Below are 14,057 nucleotides of genomic sequence, written 5' to 3'. Positions count from 1 at the left end.
ATTTCCTTCTTCTCTCAGTATCTCCAGAACTATCTCTAGAATTGAAAATATTTATCTCCACAGAGCACCCAGATTGACGGTCTTGTAATCCAAAGATTAGAGCTCTTGTATCCCAGCGATTACAGTTCTTATAATCCAAAGATTAGAGTTTTTGTAACCCAAAGATTATAGAGTTCTTATTACCCAAAAATTAGAGTTTCTGTAATACAAAGTTTCTTGGGTATAATCCAACAGGCTCTTGCCTATTACTCTTCACTTTGAAAGCAGTTACTACATGCAACATCTTATACCCATCCCTAACCCCCTTTTAATTAAAGTTGGTGTTACGAAAGTTATGCTTAAAGGATGCAACAACAGGGGCCTGGTGGTGGTGCGCCTGGTTGAGTGCACATGTTACAATGCACAAGGACCCAGGTTCAAGCCTCCAATCCCCACATGCAGGGGGAAAGCTTCACAAATGGTATAGCAGTGCTGCAGGTGTCTCTCTGTCTCTTTCCCTCTCTACCACTCTGTTCCCTCTCAATTTCAGGCTGTCTTCTCTATTCAATAAATAAATACAAAAAAAATTTTAAGAGGGATGTGACATCACTGTCACTGTGGCTTAGCCAAGATCTCTATTACATCAGCAAATCGTGACTTCATGACTCAGTAGCTCCATGAGATTTTATAATTCACACCTGGTGGTGTATAGACCACTTAGCTCTCACTCTACACATACACAAGTGTAGAAATCCTTCTGAAATTTTATAGTATTATCAAGTAAATGCTTTTATCATGTGGGAAGATTACAAAGCAATAATGATACACCAACAAAATTGATATTTTAGAAAAGAAAGCTGTATCTTACCTAAATTCATTTTCTAACTGGCGACTTTAAGAGTTCTAAGCAAGAACCAGGGTTAGATAACAGTAGACTCATCATGACTCTGCATTCATAATCCTCTTCCTGACAAGTCATGAGAGTCTAACAAATGTACCCAGCTTCAAACACACTTCTATTCTCAGTGAGATGGTGACTCTATTGGAATTTTCTTATGCATAATCTCCCCCTGTACATAAGCACCTGGGCCTTATTTGATATGTATAACACCGTTCATATTATAGTTGATTTAATGCATACTTTACAAAGGTGAGTTACCAGGCTCATTGCCATGGGGAAGCCACACAATCACGATGCTCCCAGCACCGCCACCCTTATTAGCCATTCCAAGGATGCAGGACTCTGTGGGACCCTCGCCACTGGCAGCTCTGACAGCTTAGATGCTTCTTAACAGTACTTCCTGTCAGATTTTTCTCCATGGCTTTTTCATCTTTGCTATGCGGTCTCTTTGTTTAAACTCTTTCTATTATGCCTCTACTCTGATTTCCATATTTAAAAAAAAACTCATAAAAATCAAGCTAGAGGAAAAGAATAAACAGTCATTAAGAGATGTTTGGAAAACTATCTACATCTGAGATAGGGGAGGAGAAAGTTTTCATGGGCTCTTTCTCAGTTAATAATGTCTCAATGGCATGGAATTCTATTTTTGTGTTGAGATAATTATTGGTAGAACAAATTATTGCTACGTTCTAAATGCTTCCGCTGGCTACATTCGTTTAAAAAAATGTGTTAATCTTCTACAGCAAGGATACTGAAAGCCTTTGGAAAATGTATAAAGCAATGAAAGGTTGAATTTAAAGAGTGTAAAAAAAAATTAAATATGTATTTCTCCTCTACAAGATACACAGAATTGGTTACTCAGATTTTTTTGGTTTTGCTAAAGATCCCTCTGAAAAAGCATCATTTGAAAAGAATGACGCTAAAATTTGCAAAGGCCCATGAGCTCTTTTGAAAGAAATGCTTAGGAGTAAAGGATAGGAAGGGAGAACTGGCATATTGGACCAAAGTAAAGAACTCTGGAGAAGCAGGGAGAGGGACAGGATGAGACATTGGTATCCTGGTGTGTCTCCTAGGCATCAGTCAATGGGAGGCAGGAGGCAGTCACTGTGTGTTAAAGACTGTACTATGAAACATTAAACCTCTCTCCCCAAATAAAATTAAAAAAGAAAGAGAAAAGAAGGAATACACACACATAGCTGGAAAACACCTAGGGAAAATCAGATCAAAAAGATGCCCTTCTCAGGGAGAGAAGGAGTACAGACATGACATGGCATGTTCACTGATTTGAATGGAAAATCAAGAACTCTTTACTTTTGCTTTCTCTGGTATTTGTTTGCTTGTTTGCTTTACCTTTCATTCTTGGCAAGTTTTAATTTATTTTAGATGTTCAAAACTAATTGGGTGAACAAAGTAAGCTTTATGTTGTGAGCAGCTGTAACATACTGAGGTTTAGTATGGGGATGAAAATTCTACTTAAAAGATTGTGTTTAGAAGGTCAATTATGTAATTTAGGGATTATGGGATCTGAACCAGCTTTTCCGTGCTAGAGTGTAAGTCTCACCTGCTACTTACTAGGGACAGGGAAATGGAAGGTATGACCATCGTCTGAATCCCAGCTTCTTCACTAGTTAAACAGCAAGGGGTCAAATACTCTCTAAAAATATTATAAGGGGAAACAAGTCTTAAAGACATCTTGGAGGAGAGCTAAGATGAATAAAGCTTGAGAATTGCTAGTCTGACACAAGGCAAAGAAAATACACCAGACATTTTGAGAAATGGGGATATAAAAGATGGGCCTCTATTTTTTTTTTATTTATTCAGCATAAAGATACACTAGTGAATAAAATAAATGCAAGGGTAGTTGGCTGTCATTTTCCTACCTTGTGACCAGAGGGAGGCTGATGTGTGTCTGGAACTTACCTTTCAATAATGCTTACACAGTGATCAACCTCAGTGTAGAGAGGGTGAAGCGGTGTGCCACACTTACATGTATTCTCTGTGAATTCTTAAGAGTTTCTAGGCTTAGAGTCCCTCTCCTGCACTGCAGAAGCCTGCAAATGCAGGTGTCAAATGGCAATACTGGCTTAGGCTGTGAATCTGGGACTCAGGAATTTGGTGTCATTTAAGAAAGTGCTGATTCTATAGCTACTGCTATTACTGTGAGTAATAAAAGTCTCTTTTCTGTGACCCAGATGGCCCCTGCCTTCTGCCAGCATCCATGATTCTGGGGCAGACTAACTCGTTAGCTTGCAGGAAGAGAAAACTCCAGAGTTTCATTCTGCATAATTATATGACTTTCATTGTGGGCATTTGCTTTGGAATTGTCTATACCGTCAAAAATGAAGATTTTCTTCATTCTTACTTGTAAGCATGTTGTTTTGTTGGTGTGGACCTCAGTCTGATGTCTTCCACTAGTTTTAAGTGGTAGGGAAATTGATGGCTCACTATTTGCATCACAGACCAACATTTTACATATGTCTATTCCCTTACAAATAAAAAATGATTATTTGAGCTAATCTCTAGGCTCTAAGTAGGTTATTTTGTATCTTTAACAATGTTTAAGAACTACTGTTTTGCTTACTGTTGTCGAATACATTACACAGATATAACTTCATGCTTTTAAATAATTAAAGTGAATATATTGATTGTTTTTCCAACTCATTATGCTTCTGATCACACAAATGATTATTCCAGTAAGCTGAAATAATGACTTGAGTTGTCTAGTCATAATTGTTCTTATCTATGATTCAAATTGTTCACCAAGGATGGAAATAGTTATCCATTCTCTCCACCCTGGGGAAAATTATGCTTCTAGCCCACTCTTGCATCCATTTTCTCTAGCTCCCTAATTTATAATCACCAAACTTAGATTTCTTATGTCAAAAAACAATGTTGGTTTATTGCTACAGGATTTTCTGCTGCAACGATCCTGCTTGTCTACACTTGCGTCAAATTCTGTAACAGTTATTCCCTTGACAGGTTCACAGGAGCTTTTCTATTAAGTTGAATTCAGAAGTCAAGTTTCCCCTAAGGATTATTGAATGCCAAGCTGACGAAACACCAGAGAGGTTTTCTTTTCTTCATCTGCCCTTTTTTTTTAACTTAGCAGGAGAAAATATAATTTGAAATGGATTTATAAGTTATAGTTATATATGCTTGTCTTACCTACATGATACTTGTAAAACTAAACAAGAAAATTCTACACAGAAAAATATTTCGTTGAGGCAACAGTGAGCTGATGGCATATTCTAAAATTATATTTTTCCATTATGTTATTCTGATGTTACTACTGAGAATGTTGTGAAAGCAGTATATCCAAGTGGGGGGAAGGCATTCATTTAACTCATGTCATGTACTGGGATCCTCATTTTCTTGGGAAAATGTCATTGATCTCTCAATCACAGTCAGGACTAAGTCTTTCCATTGGAGGTTCTAGCTATCATTTAGCTTCTCAGTCACTTCTTTAATTTGAGGTTTGATATTCCTTCCATGGCCTGGACTGTTGCATTTCTTTTCTCTCACTACGTATACATGGGAGGTTCTGGGAGTGGGATATGTGGTACCTTAACTATCACCTGCTTCATCACTGATTACAACTATATGTGTAGATGCGTAAGTCAAAATCTAATAGGCGCTTCACTGCGGCACTTCTTAGGGAAAGAGTAACAGTGAGATATTCAGACAGGTTCTGAGAAAACTTGGCATATACATGAAGATATACATCCCTTTCATTTCATTTCCAAGGGGAAGAAATGGAGAAGGAAGTGAGAGCAAGAGGGAGAAGTGAGGCCTTTGCTCTGTGAGATGATGCAGGAAGAAAAGCCTCACAACATAGCCCCTTCTCTCTCTTTCCACATCAGAAGCCTGTGTGAGAAAAAGTTAGGGAATTTTTCAGAAAGGATCAGAATGGCTGAGAGAATGAGAGACTTCCAGGTGAGTATTCCATAAATTCTCTTGGTAAAGAATTAAGAGAAGGATGATTTTTCAGATTCAAGATGAGTGACTTTCAAGCTTTTTTAAAAATTATCTTTATTTATTTAGTAGATAGAGACAGCCAGAAATTAAGAGGAAGTTGGGAGAGAGGGAGGGAAGAAGAAGAAGAAGAAGGAGGAGGAGGAGGAGGAGGAGGAGGAGGAGGAGAAGATGAAGAAGAAGAAGAAGAAGAAGAAAGAGAGAGAGAGAAACTGCAGCACCACTTTACCACTTGTGAAGCTTCCCCCCTGCAGTTGGGGAGCAGGGCTTGAACCTGAGTCCTTGTGCACTGTAATGTGTGCACTTAACCAGGTGTGCCACCACTCGGCCCCACAAACTTTTTTTTATTGACATCAAGAAAGGATTGTAACTCAAAAGTGAGAATGTGCTCTTATACCTACCTAGTCACCATAGCCACACGATAAGGAAACAGTATCAAGAGGAATTCTCTATCTTATCCTCAAGAATAGGATCACTGAATGTCTTACTGAACTAGTCTCTGTCACTGACACTGTGATTTGAGCTGGATAAAGCCACTGGACAGGTGAAACTATGATTTCAATTTCCCATCAATAGACGGGTGTTTGAATTGCTATCAGCAGATGTTGCTACCAGGAACTCAAGGACCTTGGCCTCCACTTGTCTCATCACCTCCAACAATGGATCTACCTCAGGAAAGACTGAGAATTCCTGCAGCAAAGTTCCTCCCTGAATGGGTGCTACACTCCTGCGCACCTATCCTAGACAGAGCAGCACATGCTGACGGCTGAACACCTTCCTCAGCAAGGTTTCAGAAGCCAGAATCTAATCACTCTGCCTTCAGAATGAAGCAGGGACAGCTGAGCCAGCTCAAAAAATTCTGACAGCTCCCTGCGGAGGCTCCCTGCAACTCCCTGAACTCGCTTTGGATTCTGCATACTTGACTGTGTCTCTTCTGCCAGTGAGACTATGAAGTGCATCTATTGCTTCTGCTGGGTCCTAGGTCAGGCCACCCCTTGATATGCCAAAGGAACAGACTGATTCATCTGAATTCAAGAAATAGTCATTTTATGGAGGGTGTCCTTAATGCCTCGTCTTCTAAAATCAGGACTTGTCTCTGGTCCTTCTCCTCTCTGTCCCCTATGAAAGCAGGAAATAGGTCTTTGCATGAAATGTACTTCCTTTGTCAAGAGATGAGAGACATTCCTACATTCAGACAAGAATCAGGAGCTATGTAAACGAATTCTACACACATCAAGTTCATAATCTAAACCAAAAATCTCATGAATTTCTCTGTCCTACCCATTACAGATTCATTGCTCCCCGTATGTGTGTACACGTGTGTGTGTGTGTGAACATATATACCACATGAACAGGTTAGTCTGTCCATGAACTAAGCTCCATACTTACGGATCTCCATGTTCGTGAATTTAAAGTTCTCTCTTTTCCATTGGGTCAGGAATCAAAGTTGGTATGCAGGGGAAATCCCTTATACTTCAAAAACATTCAGGGCTACATCAGTGACTCAAGTTATCACTATTAGAATTATGCTATTATTTACTTCTACAAAAATATCGTTTGTAACTATGAAGACAAGAAGTAACATCACACCTGTAAGTTATATACTGCTATAGTGTAATATGACTTCAATTAAAAACCACAAGGAATAATACTACAGATAATTTTTTCAGATGCAATTACAGAACAGGTCTCCTTCCCTACCATGGCTGTTCTGTAATTGCATCTGAAAAAAAAAAAAAAGTTGTATCTGACAGGTTGGTGACCATATATCCCAGGTCCCTGATGTCTCTTTCTGTGTATATAGCTCTTTCTATGGATATAGGTCCCTAGGTCTTTTTCTATATATATAGCTCTTGTCATTTTGTCTTTGTCCCTCAAATCCTAAGAATTTCACCCAGGAATTTGACTACAATCAGGAGACAGAACCTCATTCCCTAGCATCCCTCCGTGTGTCATCTTGGAATCTATCACTGAATCACAGACCCATGCAGCGAAGTAGATGTCATGAGGCATGCAATGGTTACACAAAAAGACAGTCTAATAGCGAGAACTGCAGATTTCCAAAGCACGTCAGAGGAGTCTCAGAAAGGTGGATACACAGAAACTCATAAACTAAAATCAAAACATGTTGATACACGAAAAAAAAAAAAGAAAGAAAGAAAAGGAGAGAAAAGAAAGCAAATAAAAAGTGTGTGTCCACATACTAGTTCAACATTGGGGGATATACTGTGTTTCTTTTACTTGAATGTGTAATAATACCTATGGTTTTATTATTTTCTTATGCAAACACAGATTTGATTCTAAAAACCCAGCTTTAAAATTATTTAAGATATAGTATCATTACTAGTCTATTTGCCTTCTATGTATTTAAAAATATTTAAATTCTTTGAATAAGCTGTGTATTTTCTTAAATTTTATTCATGAAATCACTGCATACAATATAAAATCACTATTTTGTAGAAAAAATGTCATTCATATCAAGGCCTAGCTATTATGATATTTAGACAAATGTATATTTTTGAAAAAAATACCATAAAATAGTAGAAATTAAAACATAGTAAATATTTATTAAGAGTTTTATTTGACCTCTTCCACTTGAATATCTGTTACTTTTGGACACTAAATGGTGAATTTATTAAGTCACTTTTGTCTTCCTTGGACTTTATTGATGCTGTTTTGCAAGGGTGCAGATTCAAACTTAATGTACATTTTCACTTCAAACCACAAAGAAATCACCTACACATTTTGAGGACTCAGTTCCCCAATGCAACTTCTACTTTCTGAAAAATATTTTTGAAAAGTAACCATCTGAGAAAAACACTAAACACTTTATTTTCCCTCTCCACAAAACCAAATCACCTCATAGGGAGTAATGTTCACCTTAATAGAACATTATCCTTGATAGAACATCATTAAAATGAACACTAAATGTTTGTGGAGGGAAATAAGGCAAGTAAGGAATTAGAGTAGAACCAGAAAGTTAAATAAATTCAGTGGTGAATGCTAAAATTTGCATTTATGTTTAATAGATTTTGTTAGAAAAAGGTCCACTGACCATGCATTCATACTTATGGCATCTAGGAGAATGTCTAGAATATATAAACATTTAATAAGAATATTGTTTAAATTGTGAGATGAATAATGCCAAATTTATATTTTCAATATCTCAGTTTACCCATTTATCAAAGTCTTATTTGGAGTGTGTAGCTAATTCCAGACTACAATTTTGTCCTCAGAAATTGTAGAAAACAGAGAAGAGCAGAAAGGGTTCAAGGGCAAGAGAAAGAAAAAATAAGGGTTTCAATGTTATATATTAAAATAGGAGTGAAAAATAAATATTGCAATACTTTTATTTTTCTATATTTACACACAGGGTTTCTGAGAGTTAGAAAAGATAACCACTATAAGTTGAGCCAGTGCACTTAGGTGATTATCATTAAGTAAGAAAACAAAACAAAACAAACTGTGATTTAGTTGTTCCTATAAAGCTTAGCACTAAAGAGCTTTCTTCAAGATGAGAATGAATACTCCATCTGGAGTCTTAGACCTACATCTCCTAGTCACATGATTTTCACCAGATTCTTTCAACTCTTTCTTGATTTTATCAGCAATAAAAGAGCACCTGCCCTTCCTACCACATGTTCCTCTCATGAGAATGGAAGAGAACTCTTGGAGAAACTTTTAATTTTATAAGATCCTACTAGGATGTAGAGAAATACAAAACCACTTTCGATGTCCCAGAGAGCAAAGATAAAACACAATTCTTTGACAATGTGACTGAGAACACGTACTAGAAAGCACAATGGTTTAACTTCATTTATTAAAAGACTCTGCCCAAGTGAATCTTTCTGCAGCTTGCTCTGAGCTTTGCACTTACCTCCTCTCTTTCTATCACCATCCATCCACCGCATGGAATTATGTTTCTTTACACCAAGGAATTCTGCATAGAATTTTTATTCAGTGTTAGTAATGCCTTCATATCCGAACACCATCCATATTTCAAAGGAAGGTAACTGACAGGCTTTCTGATATACTCAACACTGTCATATTTCAGTGTAAAGAAATTGAAGTTCCATGCCATGTATGGGCTTTCTTGAAATTTTTCACATTATTACTTTTGAAGATGGGTGTCATTAAGTGCGGGGCTCCAGCAGGCCGGGCTAGCTTCGGGGCAGTAGACAGAGACTCGGGGACACACAGCTGGGCCGAGAAGCTGCAGTTCAATCTTTATTCAAGAGCGGGCAAATCACCACCCCATGTGCTTCCCCATCATTCTCCTTCTGCGGCTGCTGCTGGAACTCTGGAACTCTGTAGGGGTTCCGGGGGCAGAGACAAGCGGCCGGGCCAAACCAAATCTCTCAGAGGTAGGGGGAAGGGGACCAAAGCAACACGAAGAATACCAACAGATGGGGACACTATTCTATTCAGAGATGTAAAACAGTACCTCATAACCCTGTGCTGGGTATGGGTTTGTATTTATATTTTCAAAGTATTACATGAATAAAATGCAGCAAGTCGGAACGTACCTAAAAGAGACTTCCTAGCTCCTTCCAACATGAAGACCCCACATTTCATGTGCTTCACTTTTATATTTAGGATCCTGATGAGTAAACAATTTACTATGCTCTTCAGCCATCAAGTTGTAGATGTTACCATGATGTCAGCCTGACTTTATGGGCAGACAACCCCACCACTGTGTCCTGGCACCCTACCTCTCCAGAGCCCTGCCCAGTAGGGGAAGATAGAAACAGACTGGGAGTGAGGATCAACCGGCCAATGCCCCTGTCCAGTGGAGAAGCAATTACAGAAGCCAGACCTTCCACCTTCTGCATCCCACAAAGATCTTTGGTCTGTACTCCCAAAGGGATAAAGAATAGGGACGTTACCCAGGGAGGGGATGGGATACAGAACTCTGGTGGTGGGAACTATATGGTACTGTACCCCTCTTATCCCACAATCTTGTCAATCATTATTAAATAACTAATAAAAAATTTAAAATGCAATATGTCAGTATGTTTGATGCTATGTTATTTTTAGAAACATTTTCATAGTTTCATTTATTTTTATTATATTTATTTACTTATTGGATAGAGACAGCCAGAAACTGAGAAAGGAAAGGGAGAGAGACAGAGAGACACCTGCTGGCCTGCTCCACTACTCGCTAAGCTTTTCCCCTGCAGGTGGGGGCCAGGGGCTAGAACCTGGGTCCTTGGAAACTGTAACATGTGTGCTCAACCAGATGCACCACCACGCGGCCCCCAAGGCTGTATTTTAATCTTACTCCCATAATAGAGAAACCCATTTCCCTGGACTAGGTAAATCCCATGTCTATTCTAAAGTGAGCACACTGTGTAAACCAAAGGGACAGTATTTCCGTGTGTCCCTCTCATGACACTGCGGGCCGTGTAACTAGGTCAGAATTCAGAACGAACTTGAGTTAATAGTCTTTAATAGATGATTTTCTTCCTTAAGCAATGTTTTCTCTTACTTTTTTTTTCAAATTACATCTTTTCATTTATTTATTATTGATAAATACAGAGAGAAATTGAAAAAAGGATAGATAGAAGAGACAGAAGCTTTGCCTTACCACTCATGAAGCTCCCCCCTGCCACAGATGGGGATCAGGGACTTGAACCTGGGTCCTTATGCACTGTGCATTGCTGCCTGGCCCCCTAAGAAAACTATGTTGTTTTTCTGCCAAATGAAAAAGTACTGTCCAGTATCTTATTAACAGGTTAGCGAGGAGTCACATCACACCTCACTCATGACATTTATGCCAAAAGTATGTCCATACTGGGAGAGTAAGGCAGCAGCATCTGTCCTTGGCAACTACTCTCCCACCAGTGAGTGGATGACTGGGCCTGACAATGTTTCATGGCTCTTCCTACGATATTTAGAGCCTGCTAACACTCCCCATAACAAGGAAAAAATGATTTTCTAAAAGCTATTGCATGGCAGCTCTACACTAGGCTGTATGACAAGAAGGTTTAGTGCATGGGGAGAATGGGGGGAAGAAAGTAACATTTTTAATATACCAAGTCTTAGAAAACTTTGCATTAAAAACTGTTGATCTTTAATATTCTATGAAAAATCACAAGTCGAGTGCATTCGGCATGTTAGCTGTCGCTGGCATTTATTTTAAAGATATAAATGAAAACTTAACTGCTTAAAATATTTTATCCTTCTGAGTAAACAGTGAATATGAAAACACCATCTCTTGGAGCTACACATGATTCATGTTTGACATAACAGCCAGTACTTAGAATTCCCAAAGTAATGTGGAATCTTAAAAAAGGGGCCGAATTTCTTTTAAGGGTATTATTTTTCTACTATTCAGGAATCATACCTTGAAATCGTATAATGACTTTAAAGATATAAAAGGATATCACCATAGACAATAAAAACTGTCCCTGAAGTATATTTCCCAGTAATTTGGTTTTCCTGCCATTGCAGCTGACAATTGGCCGATCTGTTCAAAATATTGAAGAGGAAAGCAAACTGACAAAAACTGGATATTGAAAAGTTTTCAAGGAATTGCACTTACATCAACAGCAATGAAGCTCCCAAAATTTATAGGTTGAGACATTTAACATAAGACATTTAACATAAGCTGTAATGAAATGTAATAAGACATTACTAGAAGTGAGGTATGCCTTTGCTTTTTTGCTTTTGAAAGTCCCCTTGTCAATCAGTTTCAGGGTTTTGCAAAGGCAATTTCTCTCAGTCTTCCAGTTGCCAACTGGACCCCAAAGTCAAGTAAATCAGCATGCCTTTGGGACTTAAATGATCTCAAGTATGTTTGTGTCAAGATATGAACAGAATTTTTTAAAATTCCCTTTTGTTGCCCTTTTTTATTGTTGTATTTATTATTGTTGATGTCACTGATGTCGTCGTTGTTGGATAGGAGAGAGAGAAATGGAGAGAGGAGGAAGACAGAGAGGGGGAGAGAAAGACAGACACCTGCACACCTGCTTCACCGCTTGTGAAGTGACTCCCCTGCAGGTGGGGAGCCTGGGGCTCGAACCAGGATACTTACGCTGGTCCTTGCGCTTTGTGCCACCTGTGCTTAACCTGCTTCGCTACCGCCAGACTCCCAACAGAATTTCTTTAATAATGTTCAAGACAGCCATAGGCACCACCTGTACTTCATGCTCAGAGTCTAAGACAAAAACCTGAACTGGAACTCTGAAATGTGTAAAAAAAAAAAAAAAAAGCAGCAACACACTCAAAAGAATTTTCAGAGGACAGCAGCATCAAATGGTCAGCAACACCAAGAGCCAAGACCAGGACGCAGACTCTGGGCTTGTGGTGACGATGGGGTGAAGTACTGAATGCAAACTCTTTACTTGTAATTCATATCTGCCTCTGGTGAGCCATGCTGACAATGGGGAAACGATGTGTGTGGTAGCACGTGGCCATTCTCTCTACTTCCCTTTCAACATTTTTTTTTAAATGTTTTATTTTTGAGAGAGATGGAGAGAGAGAGAGAGAGAGAGAGAGAGAGAGAGACCAGAACACTGCCCAACTCTGGTGTATGGTAGTGTGGGGGGATTGAAGCTGGGACTTTGGAGCCTCAGGCATTGGAGTCTCTTTGCATAACCATTATGCTATCTACCCCCGCCCCTTTAAACCTTTATTTTTCCTCCAGGGTTATTGCTGGCCTCAGCACCTGCACCATGAATCCACTGCTCCTGGAGGCCATTTTTTTCGCTTTTTTGTTGCCCTTGTTGTTGTAGCCTCGTTGTGGTTATTATTATTGCCATTGTTGATGTTGTTCTGGGCCACATGCACCCAACCCACTGCGCCACCGCCTTTAAACTTTTTATCTGCAGTATATGCTAGAACTTAAAGTTGTTCTAAAATTGACTTTTCAAAAATGACAGTAAGTACAATGTAACAACTGTGTTAGTATAATTAAGGTATCTCATTTTGTCTTTATATCACTCACCAATCAATTTACCTATCTATCAACATGTTTATCAAATCTGTCATTAAAAAGATAAAATACTAAAATAAAATAATATTGTTACAAGTTAACAAAGGTTAGTTAAAAAAACAACAACTCCTTAGACCTATCCCTAAAAAATGAATTCTAAATATTATGCTTTGAGAAGAAGTATCTGATAGATGTTATCTTTTTACTGGTGATTTTTCAGAGCCAGGATCTCACATGGGTGTGGTTTTAATGTTCTAGACTGATTTTTCACTCAGACAGAAAGGAAACAGAGGCATAGAAAGTGATACCATGGTACAAAAATGGACCACACACCGCACACAGCTTGTACCCTTATGGGTGCCATCACCTACCTCCGCAGCCCTATGGGCCCATAAGGTTTGTTGGTGCCTCAGGAAACACAGGAGCATTCTGATTCCAGGTTCTCCTTGATAAGGCAGGTTACAGGGGGAAGCAGGTGAGCATAGATGTGCGTTATGTTCACCTTTATTTTGTTTAAACAATTCATGGGACTTAAAATTCAGGGATTTTTATTCCTTTACATTAGCTCATCTCCTTAATCCAGAGATGACTGAGAATTTGGAACCCAAAGAGACAACGGTTGATACATAAGAAAGCCCATTTTTGGTTTTGTTTTTGCCAAAAAATGAAGTTCCCATTAGAGTAACCGGAATAGACTATGGCTTGCTTTGACACCCAAACTTTAGACATGTATTACGTTTTAAAAGTTAACATGCTTTTTTAACAAAAATATTTTGCAGACTCATTTTTTTTTATTAGAGAGGTATTTTGTATTTTATTGGAAACACGAAAGACATGTCTCTGATATCTGATGACTGTAAAAAATGGCGATTAATCCCTAGCACTGCAAAAACGGTATCATCTGTTTTCCATCTACACCATGCCTCGGCCTCGCGTGAGCTTAATGTGCAGCTTGGCGATACGAGAATCCGGCATGAAGCTCAGCCAGTCTATCTTGGCGTTACTCTCGATCGCACCCTGTCATTTCATGAACATCTCATAAAAACTGCAGCAAAGGTGGGCGCGAGGAATCACATCATTGCAAGACTGGCCAGCTCCTCATGGGGTGCGAGCGCTTCCACACTGCGATCATCATCTCTGGCATTATGCTATTCCACTGCAGAATACTGTGCCCCAGGATGGTTCCGTAGCCCCCATGTCCACTTGGTCGATTCCAAATTATATTCCTCCGTGAGGATCATTTCTGGAACCATCCGTTCCACCCCGGTT

This window comes from Erinaceus europaeus, chromosome 19 (assembly GCF_950295315.1).
Source record: "Erinaceus europaeus chromosome 19, mEriEur2.1, whole genome shotgun sequence".
NCBI classification, from domain to species: domain Eukaryota; kingdom Metazoa; phylum Chordata; class Mammalia; order Eulipotyphla; family Erinaceidae; genus Erinaceus; species Erinaceus europaeus.
This window is presented reverse-complemented; position numbering follows the sequence as displayed.